This window comes from Pseudophryne corroboree, chromosome 2 (genome assembly GCF_028390025.1).
Source record: "Pseudophryne corroboree isolate aPseCor3 chromosome 2, aPseCor3.hap2, whole genome shotgun sequence".
Taxonomy (NCBI): domain Eukaryota; kingdom Metazoa; phylum Chordata; class Amphibia; order Anura; family Myobatrachidae; genus Pseudophryne; species Pseudophryne corroboree.
The window spans coordinates 639,191,019-639,213,842 of NC_086445.1; the positions used below are offsets into that span (position 1 = coordinate 639,191,019).

The 22,824-nt window shown below is 47.6% G+C and overlaps 1 protein-coding gene across 2 annotated transcripts in view; it reads right to left on the reverse strand.

Moving 5' to 3' along the window:
- CEPT1 (choline/ethanolamine phosphotransferase 1) overlaps positions 1–22,824 on the reverse strand; it is a 508,394-nt gene that overhangs the window by 383,674 nt on the left and 101,896 nt on the right. The gene's annotated exons all lie outside the window — the stretch shown is intronic.

Below are 22,824 nucleotides of genomic sequence, written 5' to 3' on the forward strand. Positions count from 1 at the left end.
AGGTCTCTGACCATGTTCTGGAGTTCCTGGGCTTTTTCCATTGGGAGAAAAACCCTCTTTTGTTCTGTGGGGGTGATTCAGAGTTATTCGCTCGCTAGCTGCTTTTAGCAGCATTGCACACGCTAAGCCGCCGCCCTCTGAGAGTGTATCTTAGCTTAGCAGAAGTGCGAACGAAAGATTAGCAGAATTGCGAATAGAAATTTCTTAGCAGTTTCTGAGTAGCTCCAGACTTACTTAGCCATTGCGACCAGCTCAGTCCTTTTCGTTCCTGGTTTGACGTCAATAACACACCCAGCGTTTGTCCAACCACCCCCCCGTTTCTCCAGCCACTCCTGCGTTTTGCAACTCAAACGCCTGCGTTTTTCCGCACACTCCCATAAAACGTCCAGTTTCCGCCCAGAAACACCCACTTCCTGTCAATCACACTACGATCAGCACAGCGATGAAAAAGCGTTGTTATGCCGTGAGTAAAATACCTAACTTTTGTGTAAAATAACTAAGCGCATGCGCTCTGCGAACCTTGCGCATGCGCAGTAAGCGACTAATCGCAGTATAGTGAAAATCAGCAACGAGCGAACAACTCGGAATGACCCCCTGTGTCCAGAATCATGCCTAAGAAAGACATCCGAGTTGTTGGAACCAACTGTGACTTTGGTAGATTTAGAATCCAGCCATGTTGCTGTAGTACTCTCAGGGAGAGCGACACGCTTTTCTGCAACTGTTCCTTTGATCTCGCTTTTATCAGGAGATCGTCCAAGTACGGGATAATTGTGACTCCTTTCCTGCGCAGGAGCACCATCATTTCCGCCATTACTTTGGTGAACATCTGAAACTGGTAATGACAGTCCTGTACAGCGAATCTCAGGTATGCCTGATGAGGAGGATATATGGGTACGTGACACCCTAAAATCCCCCCCTACCAGGCTGGAGATTACTGCCCTGAGCGATTCCATCTTGAACTTGAACTTTTTAGGTACAGGTTCAGGGATTTTAAATTTAGAATGGTTCTGACCGAGCCATCCGGTTTCGGGACCACAAATAGGGTTGAATAGTACCCTTTTCCCTGATGTATTAGGGGCACCTTGATAATCACTTGCTGTTGACACAGCTTTTGAATTGCAGCTAAAACTATCTCCCGCTCTGGGGGAGAAGCTGGTAAAGCCGATTTGAAGAATCGGTGAGGAGGCACGTCTTCGAATTCCAGCTTGCAGCCTTGGGATACTATTTCCATCGCTCAAGGATCCAAGTCAGACTGACCCCAGACGTGGCTGAAGAGTCGAAGACGTGCCCCCACCGGTGCGGACTCCCTCAGTGGAGCCCCAGCGTCATGCAGTGGATTTAGTAGAAGCCGGGGAGGACTTCTGTTCCTGAGAACTGGCCGTAGCAGGCATTCTTTTCCGTCTACCCTTACCTCTGGCGAGGAAGGAAGAGCCCCGACCTCTTCTGGACTTATGCGACCGAAAAGACTGCATCTGATACTGTGGTGTTTTCTTTTGGTGTGGGGGAACATAAGGCAAAAAAGTAGATTTACCTGCGGTAGCTGTGGAAACCAGGTCCGCGAGACCTTCCCCAAATAAAACCTCACCCTTGTAAGGTAAAACTTCCATATGCCTCTGAGTCTGCATCACCCGTCCATTGGTGGGTCCACAGTGCTCGCCTAGCTGAGATCGCCATGGTGTTGGCCCTTGAACCTAGTAGCCCGACGTCTCTGAGCGTCTCTCATATATAAGACTGCGTCTTTGATGTGACCCAAGGTCAACAAAATGGTATCCCTCTCTAGGGTATCAATATCAGCTGACAAGGTATCTGTCCAAGCTGCTACCGCGCTACAAACCCAAGCCGATGCTATTGCCGGTCTGAGCAAAGCACCCGTATGTGTATTGGCGACTGTAGCGCCACCTTCTTGGATAAGCGCGTTAAAGCCTTGTCCACCCTGGGCGAGGATTCCCAACGTACCCTGTCCTGTGCAGGGAAAGGATACGCCATAAGAATTCTTTTGGGAATCTGCAGTCTTTTGTCTAGAGATTCCCAAGCTTTTTCAAATAATGCGTTCAGCTCATGAGATGGGGGAAATGTTACCTCAGGTTTCTTTTCCTTAAACATGTGTACCCCCGTGTCAGGGACAGAGGGGTCATCTGTGATATGCAAAACATCTTTTATTGCAATAATCATATAATGAATACTTTTGGCCACCCTTGGGTGTACCCTTGCATCATCATTGTCGACACTGGAGTCAGAATCCGTGTCGGTATCAGTGTCTGCTATTTGGTATAAGGGAAGTTTTTGAGACCCTAAAGGGCCCTGTGACACAGTTAAAGCCATGGATTGACTCCCTGCTTTTTCCCTGGACTCTGCTTTGTCCAATCTTTTATGTATTTAAAACATTCCACATGTCCAACCAATCAGGTGTCGGCGTTGCAGACGGAGACACCACAATCATCTGCTCCACCTCCTCCTTAGATGAGCCTTCCGCTTCAGACATGCCGACACACACGTACCGACACCCACTCAGGGATATATCTATATGGAGACAGTTCCCCCAATAAGGCCCTTTGGAGAGACAGAGAGAGAGTATGCCAGCACACACCCAGCGCCACCGGACTGGAATAAAATCCCAGTAGTACAGCGCTTTTATAGTAATATATATATATATATATATATATATATATAAATAAATAAATACACTTCACTGCGCCAATTACATGTGCCCCCCCCCCCCCTCTTTTATGCCCTCTGTAACCGTGTTCAGCAGGGGAGAGTCCGGGGAGCCAGCTTCTGCAGTGTGCTGTGGAGAAAATGGCGCTGGTTAGTGCTGGAAGGATCAAACCCCGCCCCCTCACCGGCGGGCTTCGGTCCCGCTCAAATTATTTATACTGGCGGGGGTTTATTAATATACTGCCTCTGCAGTATCTATTGTATATGCCAGTGTCCCTTGAGGTTAATAATGCTGCCCAGGGCGCCCCCCCCTGCGCCCTGCACCCGTACAGTGCCTGTTGTATGTGATCTGTGTGGGAGCAATGGCGCGCAGCGGCAACGCAGCGCGTTACCTCAGTGAAGATCATGAAGTCTTCTGCCGCCTTTGAAGTCTTCTTTCTTCTCATACTCACCCAGCTTCTATCTTCCGGCTCTATGAGGAGGACGGCGGCGTGGCTTCGGGACGAACGGCGAGGGTGAGACCTGCGTTCCGACTCCCTCTGGAGCTAATGGTGTCCAGTAGCCTAAGAAGCAGAGCCTATCATTTAAGTAGGTCTGCTTCTCTCCCCTCAGTCCCACGATGCAGGGAGCCTGTTGCCAGCAGTGCTCCCTGAAAATAAAAAACCTAACCAAAGTCTTTTTCAGAGAAACTCAGGAGAGCTCCCCTGCAGTGCATCCAGTCACCTCTGGGCACAGGATCTAACTGAGGTCTGAAGGAGGGGCATAGAGGGAGGAGCCAGTGCACACCCATTCTATCCTAAAGTCTTTAGAGTGCCCATGTCTCCTGCGGAGCCCGTCTATACCCCATGTTCCTTATGGAGTCCCCAGCATCCTCTAGGACGTAAGAGAAAGCAGCAATTAGTGTTAAAGGTGTGACATTAATAAGAAGCAGCAGCTATGTGTTCAGAGTTTATATAGGTGAGAGGAAATAAAGTGTTAAAAAGTGTTACACTCAGATTCTCCCTATTCATCCAAGTCGAAACAATCCAGAATACCTGTTGGGATGTAATATGGTACCTGGATCTAGATGAGAGGAGTATGTATAAACGGAGGTTGATCTAAACCTTGGTGGCTTATTGGGGGAGACCTGTGGCCTGCAGCCAGCCATGCACAAGTATTGTAATATGAATGAATGAATGAATGAATGAATGAATGAATGAATGAATGAATGAATGAATGAATGAATGTTCATTTCCTTTTTTTCTTTTTGATCTATGTAATGAGACACAATGATATATATTCCAGCTTTTTATATACATTTCTGTGTTAAACTAAGATCACACACAAATTGTTTTATTGTGTAAATTGTTTACCTTTATTTTATTGTTTGTATTCTTTATGTACTATTACACAAAATAAGAAAAATTATTGAATTAAAAAAAAAAAGAATAAAAAAAAAGTGTTACAATGGTAAAAAGCAATTTAGATACTAAAAAGTGCTACATTATGTGTTATAATATATAATATAATAGCCCAGCCATACCAACCCATGGGGAAGTGGGAACAGTAACTGAATATATGCTTAGAACCTCACAATTGGTCTTAATTATTTATTTATATATTTAAGATGGCTGTCTAAATGTAGTTCTCATATTGGAGTGTACAGGAAAACAGTTTTACTATATTCACCTGACCCCTGCCAGATTATACAAAATATGGCCTTCTCAATCTAGATTGTGTTGGCGTGGAAAAGTGGGAGAGATCTTCCATGTTTTATGGAAGTGCCATATCTGCTCCCTTTGGCTTGAGGTAGATCATCTCATTTTTAAGATTACCGGCCTGAAGGTGTCTCTGTCCCCTACGAATATTCTTCTGCATCTTTTCACAATCTCTTTGCTACAGAAGCTGCTATTGCTGTGTTTTGGAAACAGGATAAGCCTCCTTACTCACGTCAATTAAGCCTAAAATTACAGGGGGGTTTTATGGAAACCTTAAACTGCCACTACTCCTCCTCTGCTAACTCCACATTAATGAAGTGGTTCACTTGGCAAGAGTACGCCATGGAGAATACTCGCTTTCCAATACGCCAGTGATTGGTTACTATTTCTGTACACTACCTACTGCCTCTTGTCTCTTATTGCTATTAATGAACTTTATATTCTGGTTTTGATCAATTGTGATTATTCTATTGAACAACATGACCCCCTTGTTTTCTTGTGTTTCCCTATTTATTTTTCTACCTGAATGTCTGCGAACAGCAGGCAAGTCTCTCGGAATCCGCCGCTGTCGTATGCTGACCACCCACTTCATGCTCCAAGCGGCTTGGTAATGAAATTCACGCTGAATGACAAGTTATTTAGGGTATACCCTACATAAGCCTGCCAGCTAGGATACAACATGGTTAGCTATTCAATGTCAGTCAGCTAAAGCATGGAACCCTAACAGTGCATGTTTTCAAGCTATCCTCAGCAATAATTAGTATAACCTGTAAATCTATTAGAAAAACATGCGCTGGTAGGGTTCCATTAGGACCGTATTCAAAAAACACTGCTATAAAGCAACATGGCTTGATTTAGTGACCAAAGCCAAGCATTTGTCCTCAAAACTTGCCATTTTCCTGTACAAAGGCCATAAGTAGTGAGGTATGGATAACATGGTAGCAGGATATGTTAGCCTACTGTATAGAGATTCTTTTCTGTTGATATCACCTCATCCCAGGAAAATGGATAAAGAGGTTCGACTAAGCCTAGCAGTTCAATAACATCTTCAACAAGCTAGGACCATGTTGAATAGCTTGGTGGGCTCTAGACGTTTACAGAACCTGTTCTGGGAACTGTTCTCTTCTTCAATTAGCATGTCAGCTTTCACAGGCAGGGTTCTCCTTTCTCATGTTTCTCCACAGCACTTATCCTTGCTTCCAGTAATCCTGTCCCTCATCTACTAGCCCCTTTCAGCAACTCTGACTTTTTATGCTCACCATTCACAGGCTACAGGCTCATTGACTCTCTTTTGACTCAGGGTTTCTCAGAAACGGATTTATGATATAAAAAAAAAAACAAGTAACTAATAACCAACTACATGAACTCACCACACAAAAATAAGACCTCAATAAAAAATGTACATGCTAATAGATATTGAAAGTGATTGCTTTCCTGTTAGAATTAGTTATACCATATTTTAGGAGGGGCATATTTAAAGAGAGTGGCAATATAAATGCCAGAACCACTGCTATTCACTGAAGTCTGGAGGAGGGGCATAGAGGGAGGAGCCAGTTCACACCCATTGAAAATATTTATGGACCTGACTGTACAGTACCAGATTTTAATTCCAACTAGCCAGACTGGACAGATAGTCTGACAGATAATTGTCTTGTATATGCCCAGCTTTATCCAGAGATGACAGATAAACCTTCAGTCACAATGACCTGCACATATGTGACTGTGGTTTTTAAATTACGTGTCAATAATATTAAGATTTATATAAAACAATCAAGTACTGCAGAACAGAACAATGTTTATGTGAAAAATAATATATTTTGACAACTATTCAAATGTTCCTTCATTTTGGAACATACACAGAACAAAAGCATACATTGAGCACCTAAGCATCTGGGCAATGAGATAAAGATTAACATTCCTTTGATCAGCAAAATATAGAATTTATAAAATTGCAACCAATAAATAAGATATACACTGATTGATACAAACATATAATAAACAGAACATGAAATGAATAAAAAATAAGAATTTACTTACCGATAATTCTATTTCTCATAGTCCGTAGTGGATGCTGGGGACTCCGAAAGGACCATGGGGAATAGCGGCTCCGCAGGAGACTGGGCACAAAGTAAAAGCTTTAGGACTAGCTGGTGTGCACTGGCTCCTCCCCCTATGACCCTCCTCCAAGCCTCAGTTAGGATACTGTGCCCGGACGAGCGTACACAATAAGGAAGGATTTTGAATCCCGGGTAAGACTCATACCAGCCACACCAATCACACCGTACAACCTGTGATCTGAACCCAGTTAACAGCATGATAACAGAAGGAGCCTCTGAAAAAATGGCTCACAACAACAATAACCCGATTTTTGTAACAATAACTATGTACAAGTAATGCAGACAATCCGCACTTGGGATGGGCGCCCAGCATCCACTACGGACTATGAGAAATAGAATTATCGGTAAGTAAATTCTTATTTTCTCTAACGTCCTAGTGGATGCTGGGGACTCCGAAAGGACCATGGGGATTATACCAAAGCTCCCAAACGGGCAGGAGAGTGCGGATGACTCTGCAGCACCGAATGAGAGAACTCCAGGTCCTCCTCAGCCAGGGTATCAAATTTGTAGAATTTAGCAAACGTGTTTGCCCCTGACCAAGTAGCTGCTCGGCAAAGTTGTAAAGCCGAGACCCCTCGGGCAGCCGCCCAAGATGAGCCCACTTTCCGTGTGGAATGGGCTGTTACAGATTTTGGCTGTGGCAGGCCTGCCACAGAATGTGCAAGCTGAATTGTACTACAAATCCAACGAGCAATCGTCTGCTTAGAAGCAGGAGCACCCAGCTTGCTGGGTGCATACAGGATAAACAGCGAATCAGATTTTCTGACTCCAGCCGTCCTGGAAACATATATTTTCAGGGCCCTGACTACGTCCAGCAACTTGGAATCCTCCAAGTCCCTAGTAGCCGCAGGCACCACAATAGGCTGGTTTAAGTGAAATGCTGAAACCACCTTAGGAAGAAATTGAGGACGAGTCCTCAATTCTGCCCTGTCCGTATGAAAAAATAAGATTTTACTCACCGATAAATCTATTTCTCGTAGTCCGTAGTGGATGCTGGGGACTCCGTCAGGACCATGGGGAATAGCGGCTCCGCAGGAGACAGGGCACAAAAAGTAAAAGCTTTTGGACCTAGGTGGTGTGCACTGGCTCCTCCCCCTATGACCCTCCTCCAAGCCTCAGTTAGGATACTGTGCCCGGACGAGCGTACACAATAAGGAAGGATTTTGAATCCCGGGTAAGACTCATACCAGCCACACCAATCACACCGTACAACTTGTGATCTGAACCCAGTTAACAGTATGATAACAGAGGAGCCTCTGAAAAGATGGCTCACTACAACAAAAACCCGATTTTGTTAACAATAACTATGTACAAGTATTGCAGACAATCCGCACTTGGGATGGGCGCCCAGCATCCACTACGGACTACGAGAAATAGATTTATCGGTGAGTAAAATCTTATTTTCTCTAACGTCCTAAGTGGATGCTGGGGACTCCGTCAGGACCATGGGGATTATACCAAAGCTCCCAAACGGGCGGGAGAGTGCGGATGACTCTGCAGCACCGAATGAGAGAACTCCAGGTCCTCCTCAGCCAGGGTATCAAATTTGTAGAATTTAGCAAACGTGTTTGCCCCTGACCAAGTAGCTGCTCGGCAAAGTTGTAAAGCCGAGACCCCTCGGGCAGCCGCCCAAGATGAGCCCACTTTCCTTGTGGAATGGGCTTTTACAGATTTTGGCTGTGGCAGGCCTGCCACAGAATGTGCAAGCTGAATTGTACTACAAATCCAACGCGCAATAGTCTGCTTAGAAGCAGGAGCACCCAGCTTGTTGGGTGCATACAGGATAAACAGCGAGTCAGATTTCCTGACTCCAGCCGTCCTGGAAACATATATTTTCAGGGCCCTGACTACGTCCAGCAACTTGGAGTCCTCCAAGTCCCTAGTAGCCGCAGGCACCACAATAGGTTGGTTTAGGTGAAACGCTGAAACCACCTTAGGAAGAAATTGAGGACGAGTCCTCAATTCCGCCCTATCCGAATGAAATATCAGGTAAGGGCTTTTATAGGATAAAGCCGCCAATTCAGATACTCGCCTGGCAGAAGCCAGGGCCAACAACATTACCACTTTCCATGTGAGATATTTTAATTCCACCGTGGCAAGTGGCTCAAACCAATGTGATTTTAGGAATCCCAAAACTACATTGAGATCCCAAGGTGCCACTGGGGGCACAAAGGGAGGCTGTATATGCAGTACCCCTTTTACAACAGTCTGAACTTCAGGAAATGAAGCCAATTCTCTCTGAAAGAAAATCGACAAGGCCGAAATTTGAACCTTAATGGACCCTAACTTTAGGCCCATGGACAGTCCTGTTTGCAGGAAATGTAGGAAACGACCTAGTTGAAATTCCTCTGTCGGGGCCTTCTTGGTCTCGCACCACGCAACATATTTTCGCCAAATACGGTGATAATGCTGTGCGGTTACATCCTTCCTAGCTTTAATCAGGGTAGGAATAACTTCATCTGGAATGCCTTTTTCCTTCAGAATCCGGCGTTCAACCGCCATGCCGTCAAACGCAGCCGCGGTAAGTCTTGGAACAGACAGGGTCCCTGCTGAAGCAGGTCCCTTCTTAGCGGCAGAGGCCACGGGTCTTCTGTGAGCATCTCTTGAAGTTCCGGGTACCAAGTCCTTCTTGGCCAATCCGGAGCCACTAGTATAGTTCTTACTCCTCTCCGTCTTATAATTCTCAGTACCTTGGGTAAGAGAGGCAGAAGGAGGGAACACATACACTGACTGGAACACCCAAGGTGTTACCAGAGCGTCCACAGCTATTGCCTGCGGGTCTCTTGACCTGGCGCAATACCCGTCTAGTTTTTTGTTGAGGCGTGACGCCATCATGTCCACCTTTGGTTTTTCCCAACGGTTCACAATCATGAGGAAGACTTCCGGATGAAGTCCCCACTCTCCCATTTGTCCAGCAGATCCCACTGAAAAATTCTTGCGTGGAATCTGCCGAATGGAATCGCTTCGTAAGAAGCCACCATTTTTCCCAGGACCCTTGTGCATTGATGCACTGACACCTTTCCTGGTTTTAGGAGGTTCCCGACTAGCTCGGATAACTCCCTGGCTTTCTCCTCCGGGAGAAACACCTTTTTCTGGACTGTGTCCAGAATCATCCCTAGGAACAGCAGACGTGTCGTCGGAATCAGCTGCGATTTTGGAATATTTAAAATCCACCCGTGCTGTTGTAGTACTTCTTGAGATAGTGCTACTCCGACTTCTAACTGTTCTCTGGACCTTGCCCTTATTAGGAGATCGTCCAAGTAAGGGATAATTAATACGCCTTTTCTTCGAAGAAGAATCATCATTTCGGCCATTACCTTGGTAAAGACCCGGGGTGCCGTGGACAATCCAAACGGCAGCGTCTGAAACTGATAATGACAGTTCTGTATTACGAATCTGAGATACCCTTGGTGAGAAGGGCAAATCGGGACATGGAGATAGGCATCCTTGATGTCCAGAGACACCATATAGTCCCCTTCTTCCAGGTTCGCTATCACTGCTCTGAGTGATTCCATCTTGAATTTGAACCTTTTGATATAAGTGTTCAAAGATTTTAGATTTAAAATCGGTCTCACCGAACCGTCTGGTTTCGGTACCACAAACAGTGTGGAGTAATATCCCTTCCCTTGTTGTAGGAGGGGTACTTTTATTATCACCTGTTGGGAGTACAGCTTGTGAATGGCTCCCAATACCGCCTCCCTGTCGGAGGGAGCTATTGGTAAAGCAGACTTCAGGAACCGGCGAGGGGGAGACGTCTCGAATTCCAATTTGTACCCCTGAGATACTACTTGCAGGATCCAGGGGTTCACTTGCGAGTGAGCCCACTGCGCGCTAAAATTTCTGAGACGACCTCCCACCGTACCTGAGTCTGCTTGTAAGGACCCAGCGTCATGCTGAGGACTTGGCAGAAGCGGAAGAGGGCTTCTGTTCTTGGGAAGAAGCTGTCTGCTGCAGTCTTTTTCCCCTTCCTCTACCCCGGGGCAGATATGACTGTCCTTTTGTCCGCTTGCCTTTATGGGAACGAAAGGACTGATGCTGAAAAGACGGTGTCTTTTTCTGTTGAGAGGTGACTTGAGGTAAAAATGTGGATTTCCCAGCCGTTGCCGTGGTTACCAGGTCTGATAGACCGACCCCAAATAACTCCTCCCCTTTATACGGCAATACCTCCATGTGCCGTTTTGAATCCGCATCACCTGACCACTGTCGCGTCCATAATCCTCTTCTGGCAGAAATGGACAGCGCACTTACTCTTGATGCCAGAGTGCAAATATCTCTCTGTGCATCTCGCATATATAAAAATGCATCTTTTAATTGCTCAATAGTCAATAAAATACTGTCCCTATCCAGGGTATCAATATTCTCAGTCAGGGAGTCCGACCACGCCACCCCAGCACTGCACATCCAGGCTGAGGCGATTGCTGGTCGCAGTATAACACCAGTATGTGTGTATATACTTTTAAGGATATTTTCCAGCCTCCTATCTGCTGGCTCCTTAAGGGCGGCCGTTTCTGGAGACGGTAACGCCACTTGTTTTGATAAGCGTGTGAGCGCCTTATCTACCCTAGGGGGTGTTTCCCAACGAGCCCTAACCTCTGGTGGGAAGGGATATAGTGCCAATAATTTTTTAGAAATTAGCAGTTTTTTGTCGGGGGTAACCCACGCTTCATCACACACTTCATTCAATTTCTCTGATTCAGGAAAAACTACGGGTAGTTTTTTCACACCCCACATAATACCCCTTTTCGTGGTACTTGCAGTATCAGAGATGTGCAAAACCTCCTTCATTGCCGTGATCATGTAACGTGTGGCCCTACTGGAAAATACGTTTGTTTCTTCACCGTCGACACTGGAGTCAGTGTCTGTGTCTGGGTCAGTGTCGACCCACTGAGGTAACGGGCGTTTTATAGCCCCAGACGGTGTTTGAGACGCCTGGACAGGCACTAACTGAGCTGCCGGCTGTCTCATGTCGTCAACAGTTTTTTGTAACGTGCCGACACTGTCACGTAATTCCTTAATTACGGCCATCCATTCAGGTGTCGACTCCCTAGGGGGTGACATCACCATTATAGGCAATTGCTCCGCCTCCACATCATTTTCCTCCTCATACATGTCGACACACACCACACACACAGGGAATGCTCTGATAGAGGACAGGACCCCACTTAGCCCCTTGGGGAGACAGAGGGAGAGTTTGCCAGCACACACCAGAGCGCTATATATGTATAGGGACAACCTTACAATAAGTGTCTATCCCTTATAGCTGCTTATATCTGTTATTTTGCCAAATAAGTGCCCCCCTCTCTTTTTTACCCTGTTTCTGTAGTGCAGGATGCAGGGGAGATTCTGGGAGCCTTCCTACCAGCGGAGCTGTGTGGGAAAAATGGCGCTGTGTGCTGAGGAGATAGGCCCCGCCCCCTTCTCGGCGGGCTCTTCTCCCGCTTTTTTCTGGAAAACTGGCAGGGGTTAAATACATCCATATAGCCCAGGAGCTATATGTGATGTATTTTTTGCCAAATAAGGTAAATTCATTGCTTCCCAGGTCGCCCCCCCCCAGCGCCCTGCACCCTCAGTGACCGAAGTGTGAAGTGTGCTGAGAGCAATGGCGCACAGCTGCAGTGCTGTGCGCTACCTTATGAAGACAGGAAAGTCTTCTGCCGCCGATTTATGGACCTCTTCTTGCTTCAGCATCTGTAAGGGGGCCGGCGGCGCGGCTCCGGGACCCATCCATGGCTGGGCCTGTGATCGTCCCTCTGGAGCTAATGTCCAGTAGCCAAGAAGCCCAATCCACTCTGCACGCAGGTGAGTTCGCTTCTTCTCCCCTTAGTCCCACGCTGCAGTGAGCCTGTTGCCAGCAGGACTCACTGAAAATAAAAAAACCTAAGTATACTTTTACTTCTAAGCAGCTCAGGAGAGCCACCTAGATTGCACCCTTCTCGGCCGGGCACAAAGATCTAACTGAGGCTTGGAGGAGGGTCATAGGGGGAGGAGCCAGTGCACACCACCTAGGTCCAAAAGCTTTTACTTTTTGTGCCCTGTCTCCTGCGAAGCCGCTATTCCCCATGGTCCTGACGGAGTCCCCAGCATCCACTTAGGACGTTAGGTAAATTAGGTAAGGGCTTTTATAGGATAAAGCCGCCAATTCTGAGACACGCCTGGCTGAAGCCAGGGCTAACAGCATTACCACTTTCCATGTGAGATATTTTAAGTCCACAGTGGTGAGTGGTTCAAACCAATGTGATTTTAGGAATCCCAAAACTACATTGAGATCCCAAGGTGCCACTGGAGGCACAAAAGGAGGCTGTATATGCAGTACTCCCTTGACAAACGTCTGAACTTCAGGAACAGAAGCCAGTACTTTTTGGAAGAATATTGACAGGGCCGAAATTTGAACCTTAATGGACCCTAATTTGAGGCCCATAGACAGTCCTGTTTGCAGGAAATGCAGGAAACGACCCAGTTGAAATTCCTCTGTAGGGGCCTTCCTGGCCTCGCACCACGCAACATATTTACGCCAAATACGGTGATAATGTTGTATGGTTACATCCTTCCTGGCTTTGATCAGGGTAGGGATGACTTCATCCGGAATGCCTTTTTCCTTCAGGATCCGGCGTTCAACCGCCATGCCGTCAAACGCAGCCGCGGTAAGTCTTGGAACAGACATGGTCCCTGCTGGAGCAGGTCTTTTCTTAGAGGTAGAGGCCACGGGTCTTCCGTGAGCATCTCTTGAATTTCCGGGTACCAAGTCCTTCTTGGCCAATCCGGAGCCACGAGTATAGTCTTTACTCCTCTCCTTCTTATGATTCTCAGTACTTTTGGTATGAGAGGAAGAGGAGGGAACACATACACTGACTGGTACACCCACGGTGTTACCAGAGCGTCCACAGCTATTGCCTGAGGGTCCCTTGACCTGGCGCAATATCTGTCCAGTTTTTTGTTGAGGCGGGACGCCATCATGTCCACCTTTGGTTTTTCCCAACGGTTCACAATCATGTGGAAGACTTCTGGGTGAAGTCCCCACTCCCCCGGGTGAAGATCGTGTCTGCTGAGGAAGTCTGCTTCCCAGTTGTCCACTCCCGGAATGAACACTGCTGACAGTGCTATCACATGATTCTCCGCCCAGCGAAGAATCCTTGCCACTTCCATCATTGCCCTCCTGCTTCTTGTGCCGCCCTGTCTGTTTACGTGGGCGACTGCCGTGATGTTGTCCGACTGGATCAACACCGGCTGACCCTGAGGCAGAGGTCTTGCCTGACTTAGGGCATTGTAAATGGCCCTTAGTTCCAGGATATTTATGTGAAGTGACGTTTCCATGCTTGACCACAAGCCCTGGAAATTTCTTCCCTGTGTGACTGCTCCCCAGCCTCTCAGGCTGGCATCCGTGGTCACCAGGACCCAATCCTGAATGCCGAATCTGCGGCCCTCTAGGAGATGAGCACTCTGTAACCACCACAGGAGAGACACCCTTGTCCTTGGAGACAGGGTTATCCGCTGATGCATTTGAAGATGCGATCCGGACCATTTGTCCAGCAGATCCCACTGAAAAGTTCTTGCGTGGAATCTGCCGAATGGAATCGCTTCGTAAGAAGCCACCATCTTTCCCAGGACCCTTGTGCATTGATGTACTGACACTTGGCCTGGTCTTAGGAGGTTCCTGACTAGGTCGGATAACTCCTTGGCTTTCTCCTCCGGGAGAAACACCTTTTTCTGTACTGTGTCCAGAATCATCCCTAGGAACAGCAGACGTGTCGTCGGAATCAGCTGTGATTTTGGAATATTTAGAATCCATCCGTGCTGTCGTAGTACTACTTGAGATAGTGCTACTCCGACCTCTAACTGTTCTCTGGACCTTGCCCTTATCAGGAGATCGTCCAAGTAAGGGATAATTAAGACGCCTTTTCTTCGAAGAAGAATCATCATTTCGGCCATTACCTTGGTAAAGACCCGGGGTGCCGTGGACAATCCAAACGGCAGCGTCTGAAACTGATCGTGACAGTTCTGTACCACAAACCTGAGGTACCCTTGGTGAGAAGGGCAAATTGGGACATGGAGGTAAGCATCCTTGATGTCCAGAGACACCATATAGTCCCCTTCTTCCAGGTTCGCTATCACTGCTCTGAGTGACTCCATCTTGAACTTGAACCTTTTTATGTAAGTGTTCAAGGATTTCAGATTTAAAATGGGTCTCACCAAGCCGTCCGGCTTCGGTACCACAAACAGCGTGGAATAATACCCCTTTCCCTGTTGTAGGAGGGGTACCTTGATTATCACCTGCTGGGAATACAGCTTGTGAATGGCTTCCAATACCGCCTCCCTGTCGGGGGGAGACGTTGGTAAAGCAGACTTCAGGAACCGGCGAGGGGGAGACGTCTCGAATTCCAATTTGTACCCCTGAGATACTACCTGCAGGATCCAGGGGTCCACTTGCGAGTGTGCCCACTGCGCGCTGAAATTCTTGAGACGGGCCCCCACCGTGCCTGAGTCCGCTTGTAAGGCCCCAGCGTCATGCTGAGGACTTGGCAGAAGCGGGGGAGGGCTTCTGTTCGTGGGAAGAGGCTGTTTGCTGCAGTCTTTTTCCCCTTCCTCTGCCCCGGGGCAGATATGAGTGGCCTTTTGCCCGCTTGCCCTTATGGGGACGAAAGGACTGAGCCTGAAAAGACGGTATCTTTTTCTGCTGCGAGGTGACTTGGGGTAAAAAGGTGGATTTTCCAGCCGTTGCCGTGGCCACCAGGTCCGATAGACCGACCCCAAATAACTCCTCCCCTTTATACGGCAATACTTCCATATGCCGTTTGGAATCCGCATCCCCTGACCACTGTCGCGTCCATAATCCTCTTCTGGCAGAAATGGACATCGCACTTACTCTTGATGCCAGAGTGCAAATATCCCTCTGTGCATCTCGCATATATAGAAATGCATCCTTTAAATGCTCTATAGTCAATAATATATTGTCCCTGTCCAGGGTATCAATATTTTCAGTCAGGGAATCCGACCAAGCCACCCCAGCACTGCACATCCAGGCTGAGGCGATTGCTGGTCGCAGTATAATACCAGTATGTGTGTATATACTTTTAAGGATATTTTCCAGCTTCCTATCAGCTGGTTCCTTGAGGGCGGCCGTATCAGGGGACGGTAACGCCACTTGTTTTGATAAGCGTGTGAGCGCCTTATCTACGCTAGGGGGTGTTTCCCAACGCGCCCTAACCTCTGGTGGGAAAGGGTATAATGCCAATAATTTTTTTAGAAATTAGCAGTTTTTTATCGGGGGAAACCCACGCTTCATCACACACCTCATTTAATTCATCTGATTCAGGAAAAACTACGGGTAGTTTTTTCACACCCCACATAATACCCTTTTTTGTGGTACTTGTAGTATCAGAAATGTTCAAAACCTCCTTCATTGCCGTGATCATGTAACGTGTGGCCCTACTGGAAAATACGTTTGTTTCCTCACCGTCGACACTGGAGTCAGTGTCCGTGTCAGTGTCTGTATCGACCTGAGGTAACGGGCGTTTTATAGCCCCTGACGGTGTTTGAGACGCCTGTACAGGTATTAACTGATTTGCCGGCTGTCTCATGTCGTCAACAGTCTTTTGTAAAGTGCCGACACTATCACGTAATTCTTTCCATAAGACCATCCAGTCAGGTGTCGACTCCCTAGGGGGTGACATCACTAACACAGGCAATTGCTCCGCCTCCACACCATTTTCCTCCTCATACATGTCGACACAGCGTACCGACACACAGCACACACACAGGGAATGCTCTGATAGAGGACAGGACCCCACTAGCCCTTTGGGGAGACAGAGGGAGAGTTTGCCAGCACACACCAGAGCGCTATATATATATACAGGGATAACCTTATATAAGTGTTTTTCCCTAATATAGCTGCTGTATATATTAATATGCCAATTTAGTGCCCCCCCTCTCTTGTTTTACCCTGTTTCTGTTGTGCAGGACTGCAGGGGAGAGTCAGGGAGCCTTCCTCCAACGGAGCTGTGAGGAAAAAATGGCGCTTGTGTGCTGAGGAGATAGGCTCCGCCCCTTTTTCGGCGGCCTTTCTCCCGCTTTTTTGTGGAAAACTGGCAGGGGTTAAATACATCCATATAGCCCAGGAGCTATATGTGATGTATTTTTAGCCATTTAAGGTATTTTCATTGCGTCCCAGGGCGCCCCCCCCCCAGCGCCCTGCACCCTCAGTGACCGGAGTGTGAAGTGTGCTGAGAGCAATGGCGCACAGCTGCGGTGCTGTGCGCTACCTTATTGAAGACAGGACGTCTTCTGCCGCCAATTTTCCGGACCTCTTCACTCTTCTGGCTCTGTAAGGGGGCCGGCGGCGCGGCTCCGGGACCCATCCATGGCTGGGCCTGTGATCGTCCCTCTGGAGCTAATGTCCAGTAGCCTAAGGAGCCCAATCCACTCTGCACGCAGGTGAGTTCGCTTCTTCTCCCCTTAGTCCCTCGATGCAGTGAGCCTGTTGCCAGCAGGTCTCACTGAAAATAAAAAAACCTATTTAAACTTTTACTCTAAGCAGCTCAGGAGAGCCACCTAGATTGCACCCTTCTCGTTCGGGCACAAAATCTTAACTGAGGCTTGGAGGAGGGTCATAGGGGGAGGAGCCAGTGCACACCACCTAGGTCCAAAAGCTTTTACTTTTTGTGCCCTGTCTCCTGCGAAGCCGCTATTCCCCATGGTCCTGACGGAGTCCCCAGCATCCACTTAGGACGTTAGGTAAATTAGGTAAGGGCTTTTATAGGATAAAGCCGCCAATTCTGAGACACGCCTGGCTGAAGCCAGGGCTAACAGCATTACCACTTTCCATGTGAGATATTTTAAGTCCACAGTGGTGAGTGGTTCAAACCAATGTGATTTTAGGAATCCCAAAACTACATTGAGATCCCAAGGTGCCACTGGAGGCACAAAAGGAGGCTGTATATGCAGTACTCCCTTGACAAACGTCTGAACTTCAGGAACAGAAGCCAGTTCTTTTTGGAAGAATATTGACAGGGCCGAAATTTGAACCTTAATGGACCCTAATTTGAGGCCCATAGACAGTCCTGTTTGCAGGAAATGCAGGAAACGACCCAGTTGAAATTCCTCTGTAGGGGCCTTCCTGGCCTCGCACCACGCAACATATTTACGCCAAATACGGTGATAATGTTGTATGGTTACATCCTTCCTGGCTTTGATCAGGGTAGGGATGACTTCATCCGGAATGCCTTTTTCCTTCAGGATCCGGCGTTCAACCGCCATGCCGTCAAACGCAGCCGCGGTAAGTCTTGGAACAGACATGGTCCCTGCTGGAGCAGGTCTTTTCTTAGAGGTAGAGGCCACGGGTCTTCCGTGAGCATCTCTTGAATTTCCGGGTACCAAGTCCTTCTTGGCCAATCCGGAGCCACGAGTATAGTCTTTACTCCTCTCCTTCTTATGATTCTCAGTACTTTTGGTATGAGAGGAAGAGGAGGGAACACATACACTGACTGGTACACCCACGGTGTTACCAGAGCGTCCACAGCTATTGCCTGAGGGTCCCTTGACCTGGCGCAATATCTGTCCAGTTTTTTGTTGAGGCGGGACGCCATCATGTCCACCTTTGGTTTTTCCCAACGGTTCACAATCATGTGGAAGACTTCTGGGTGAAGTCCCCACTCCCCCGGGTGAAGATCGTGTCTGCTGAGGAAGTCTGCTTCCCAGTTGTCCACTCCCGGAATGAACACTGCTGACAGTGCTATCACATGATTCTCCGCCCAGCGAAGAATCCTTGCCACTTCCATCATTGCCCTCCTGCTTCTTGTGCCGCCCTGTCTGTTTACGTGGGCGACTGCCGTGATGTTGTCCGACTGGATCAACACCGGCTGACCCTGAGGCAGAGGTCTTGCCTGACTTAGGGCATTGTAAATGGCCCTTAGTTCCAGGATATTTATGTGAAGTGACGTTTCCATGCTTGACCACAAGCCCTGGAAATTTCTTCCCTGTGTGACTGCTCCCCAGCCTCTCAGGCTGGCATCCGTGGTCACCAGGACCCAATCCTGAATGCCGAATCTGCGGCCCTCTAGGAGATGAGCACTCTGTAACCACCACAGGAGAGACACCCTTGTCCTTGGAGACAGGGTTATCCGCTGATGCATTTGAAGATGCGATCCGGACCATTTGTCCAGCAGATCCCACTGAAAAGTTCTTGCGTGGAATCTGCCGAATGGAATCGCTTCGTAAGAAGCCACCATCTTTCCCAGGACCCTTGTGCATTGATGTACTGACACTTGGCCTGGTCTTAGGAGGTTCCTGACTAGGTCGGATAACTCCTTGGCTTTCTCCTCCGGGAGAAACACCTTTTTCTGTACTGTGTCCAGAATCATCCCTAGGAACAGCAGACGTGTCGTCGGAATCAGCTGTGATTTTGGAATATTTAGAATCCATCCGTGCTGTCGTAGTACTACTTGAGATAGTGCTACTCCGACCTCTAACTGTTCTCTGGACCTTGCCCTTATCAGGAGATCGTCCAAGTAAGGGATAATTAAGACGCCTTTTCTTCGAAGAAGAATCATCATTTCGGCCATTACCTTGGTAAAGACCCGGGGTGCCGTGGACAATCCAAACGGCAGCGTCTGAAACTGATCGTGACAGTTCTGTACCACAAACCTGAGGCACCCTTGGTGAGAAGGGCAAATTGGGACATGGAGGTAAGCATCCTTGATGTCCAGAGACACCATATAGTCCCCTTCTTCCAGGTTCGCTATCACTGCTCTGAGTGACTCCATCTTGAACTTGAACCTTTTTATGTAAGTGTTCAAGGATTTCAGATTTAAAATGGGTCTCACCAAGCCGTCCGGCTTCGGTACCACAAACAGCGTGGAATAATACCCCTTTCCCTGTTGTAGGAGGGGTACCTTGATTATCACCTGCTGGGAATACAGCTTGTGAATGGCTTCCAATACCGCCTCCCTGTCGGGGGGAGACGTTGGTAAAGCAGACTTCAGGAACCGGCGAGGGGGAGACGTCTCGAATTCCAATTTGTACCCCTGAGATACTACCTGCAGGATCCAGGGGTCCACTTGCGAGTGTGCCCACTGCGCGCTGAAATTCTTGAGACGGGCCCCCACCGTGCCTGAGTCCGCTTGTAAGGCCCCAGCGTCATGCTGAGGACTTGGCAGAAGCGGGGGAGGGCTTCTGTTCGTGGGAAGAGGCTGTTTGCTGCAGTCTTTTTCCCCTTCCTCTGCCCCGGGGCAGATATGAGTGGCCTTTTGCCCGCTTGCCCTTATGGGGACGAAAGGACTGAGCCTGAAAAGACGGTATCTTTTTCTGCTGCGAGGTGACTTGGGGTAAAAAGGTGGATTTTCCAGCCGTTGCCGTGGCCACCAGGTCCGATAGACCGACCCCAAATAACTCCTCCCCTTTATACGGCAATACTTCCATATGCCGTTTGGAATCCGCATCCCCTGACCACTGTCGCGTCCATAATCCTCTTCTGGCAGAAATGGACATCGCACTTACTCTTGATGCCAGAGTGCAAATATCCCTCTGTGCATCTCGCATATATAGAAATGCATCCTTTAAATGCTCTATAGTCAATAATATATTGTCCCTGTCCAGGGTATCAATATTTTCAGTCAGGGAATCCGACCAAGCCACCCCAGCACTGCACATCCAGGCTGAGGCGATTGCTGGTCGCAGTATAATACCAGTATGTGTGTATATACTTTTAAGGATATTTTCCAGCTTCCTATCAGCTGGTTCCTTGAGGGCGGCCGTATCAGGGGACGGTAACGCCACTTGTTTTGATAAGCGTGTGAGCGCCTTATCTACGCTAGGGGGTGTTTCCCAACGCGCCCTAACCTCTGGTGGGAAAGGGTATAATGCCAATAATTTTTTTAGAAATTAGCAGTTTTTTATCGGGGGAAACCCACGCTTCATCACACACCTCATTTAATTCATCTGATTCAGGAAAAACTACGGGTAGTTTTTTCACACCCCACATAATACCCTTTTTTGTGGTACTTGTAGTATCAGAAATGTTCAAAACCTCCTTCATTGCCGTGATCATGTAACGTGTGGCCCTACTGGAAAATACGTTTGTTTCCTCACCGTCGACACTGGAGTCAGTGTCCGTGTCAGTGTCTGTATCGACCTGAGGTAACGGGCGTTTTATAGCCCCTGACGGTGTTTGAGACGCCTGTACAGGTATTAACTGATTTGCCGGCTGTCTCATGTCGTCAACAGTCTTTTGTAAAGTGCCGACACTATCACGTAATTCTTTCCATAAGACCATCCAGTCAGGTGTCGACTCCCTAGGGGGTGACATCACTAACACAGGCAATTGCTCCGCCTCCACACCATTTTCCTCCTCATACATGTCGACACAGCGTACCGACACACAGCACACACACAGGGAATGCTCTGATAGAGGACAGGACCCCACTAGCCCTTTGGGGAGACAGAGGGAGAGTTTGCCAGCACACACCAGAGCGCTATATATATATATACAGGGATAACCTTATATAAGTGTTTTTCCCTAATATAGCTGCTGTATATATTAATATGCCAATTTAGTGCCCCCCCTCTCTTGTTTTACCCTGTTTCTGTTGTGCAGGACTGCAGGGGAGAGTCAGGGAGCCTTCCTCCAACGGAGCTGTGAGGAAAAAATGGCGCTTGTGTGCTGAGGAGATAGGCTCCGCCCCTTTTTCGGCGGCCTTTCTCCCGCTTTTTTGTGGAAAACTGGCAGGGGTTAAATACATCCATATAGCCCAGGAGCTATATGTGATGTATTTTTAGCCATTTAAGGTATTTTCATTGCGTCCCAGGGCGCCCCCCCCCCCAGCGCCCTGCACCCTCAGTGACCGGAGTGTGAAGTGTGCTGAGAGCAATGGCGCACAGCTGCGGTGCTGTGCGCTACCTTATTGAAGACAGGACGTCTTCTGCCGCCAATTTTCCGGACCTCTTCACTCTTCTGGCTCTGTAAGGGGGCCGGCGGCGCGGCTCCGGGACCCATCCATGGCTGGGCCTGTGATCGTCCCTCTGGAGCTAATGTCCAGTAGCCTAAGAAGCCCAATCCACTCTGCACGCAGGTGAGTTCGCTTCTTCTCCCCTTAGTCCCTCGATGCAGTGAGCCTGTTGCCAGCAGGTCTCACTGAAAATAAAAAAACCTATTTAAACTTTTACTCTAAGCAGCTCAGGAGAGCCACCTAGATTGCACCCTTCTCGTTCGGGCACAAAATCTTAACTGAGGCTTGGAGGAGGGTCATAGGGGGAGGAGCCAGTGCACACCAGCTAGTCCTAAAGCTTTTACTTTGTGCCCAGTCTCCTGCGGAGCCGCTATTCCCCATGGTCCTTTCGGAGTCCCCAGCATCCACTAGGACGTTAGAGAAATATATTAGAAATTTGGGTGTATCAAATGAAAGGCATATTGCAGGTATAAAAAAAAAAAAAAAAAAGGGAAAAAGCAATGCTTTAAACTATTGTGCGGTCAGTCAAACTTATTCTTAAAATGGGTATGGGTTCAAATAGTTTTGTTAAGCATAATGGAAGTATGATCTTGAGCTATTAATCCCAAACTGAAGCAGGTATGGTCCTAATTCAAATTAATAGAAATGTTAGTGGAATCAATGTGATCAACGGGCATGTTGGTAAATGCAGTCATTAAAGGGCAGTTGGTAAATGCCATTAACTTGTTTGTAGTGATCTTTCATTGCATTAAAGCATTTTCCAATTTGATCTGACTGCGAAGTCAAAAGGCATATGGCTGAATCTCGTCCAATTTCAACTATGCTGCAGAATTAACCAGCTTTAAATTAGTGTTAAGGTGTGTACAACACAGTGAGATTTATCCTTGTGATTTTGACTATTAGTCAAAATCGCAAGGAAAGTTAGTGCAAATCACACTGTGTTAGGCAGCTTGCAAAACCGATGCGCACTACCGCGGGGTGGGTATCGCAAGGAAAGACAGACTGTGCAGACAAGTCAACCTTGACTATATAGTGTACTATCTAGTACAAAGTATACTCAATATTGGCACTTAGTCAAAATCGAAGGTACAGATAGTCAAAATCGGTTCTTCTGGCCTCTGGGGGAGTTCAATGGAAATCTCATAGTTAAAATTGGAGATAGTAAATATCTCACCGTGTGCATGCAACCTTTAGAATATCAAAACTAATTTCATGCATGGAAATCTGTAGAAGCACTTAAAACACTTCCCAACATATTTAACACTCTTTCTAGCTTGTAAACAAAGTACATACAACACAAGTAAGCTATTATTTAAATCATATGACTAGAATAAAGAGGACATATATCCTCAAAAAAAAAAAAAAATGAAGAAAAAAAACAAACAAAACACATGCATACCTAAAGAGTACAAGAGAATA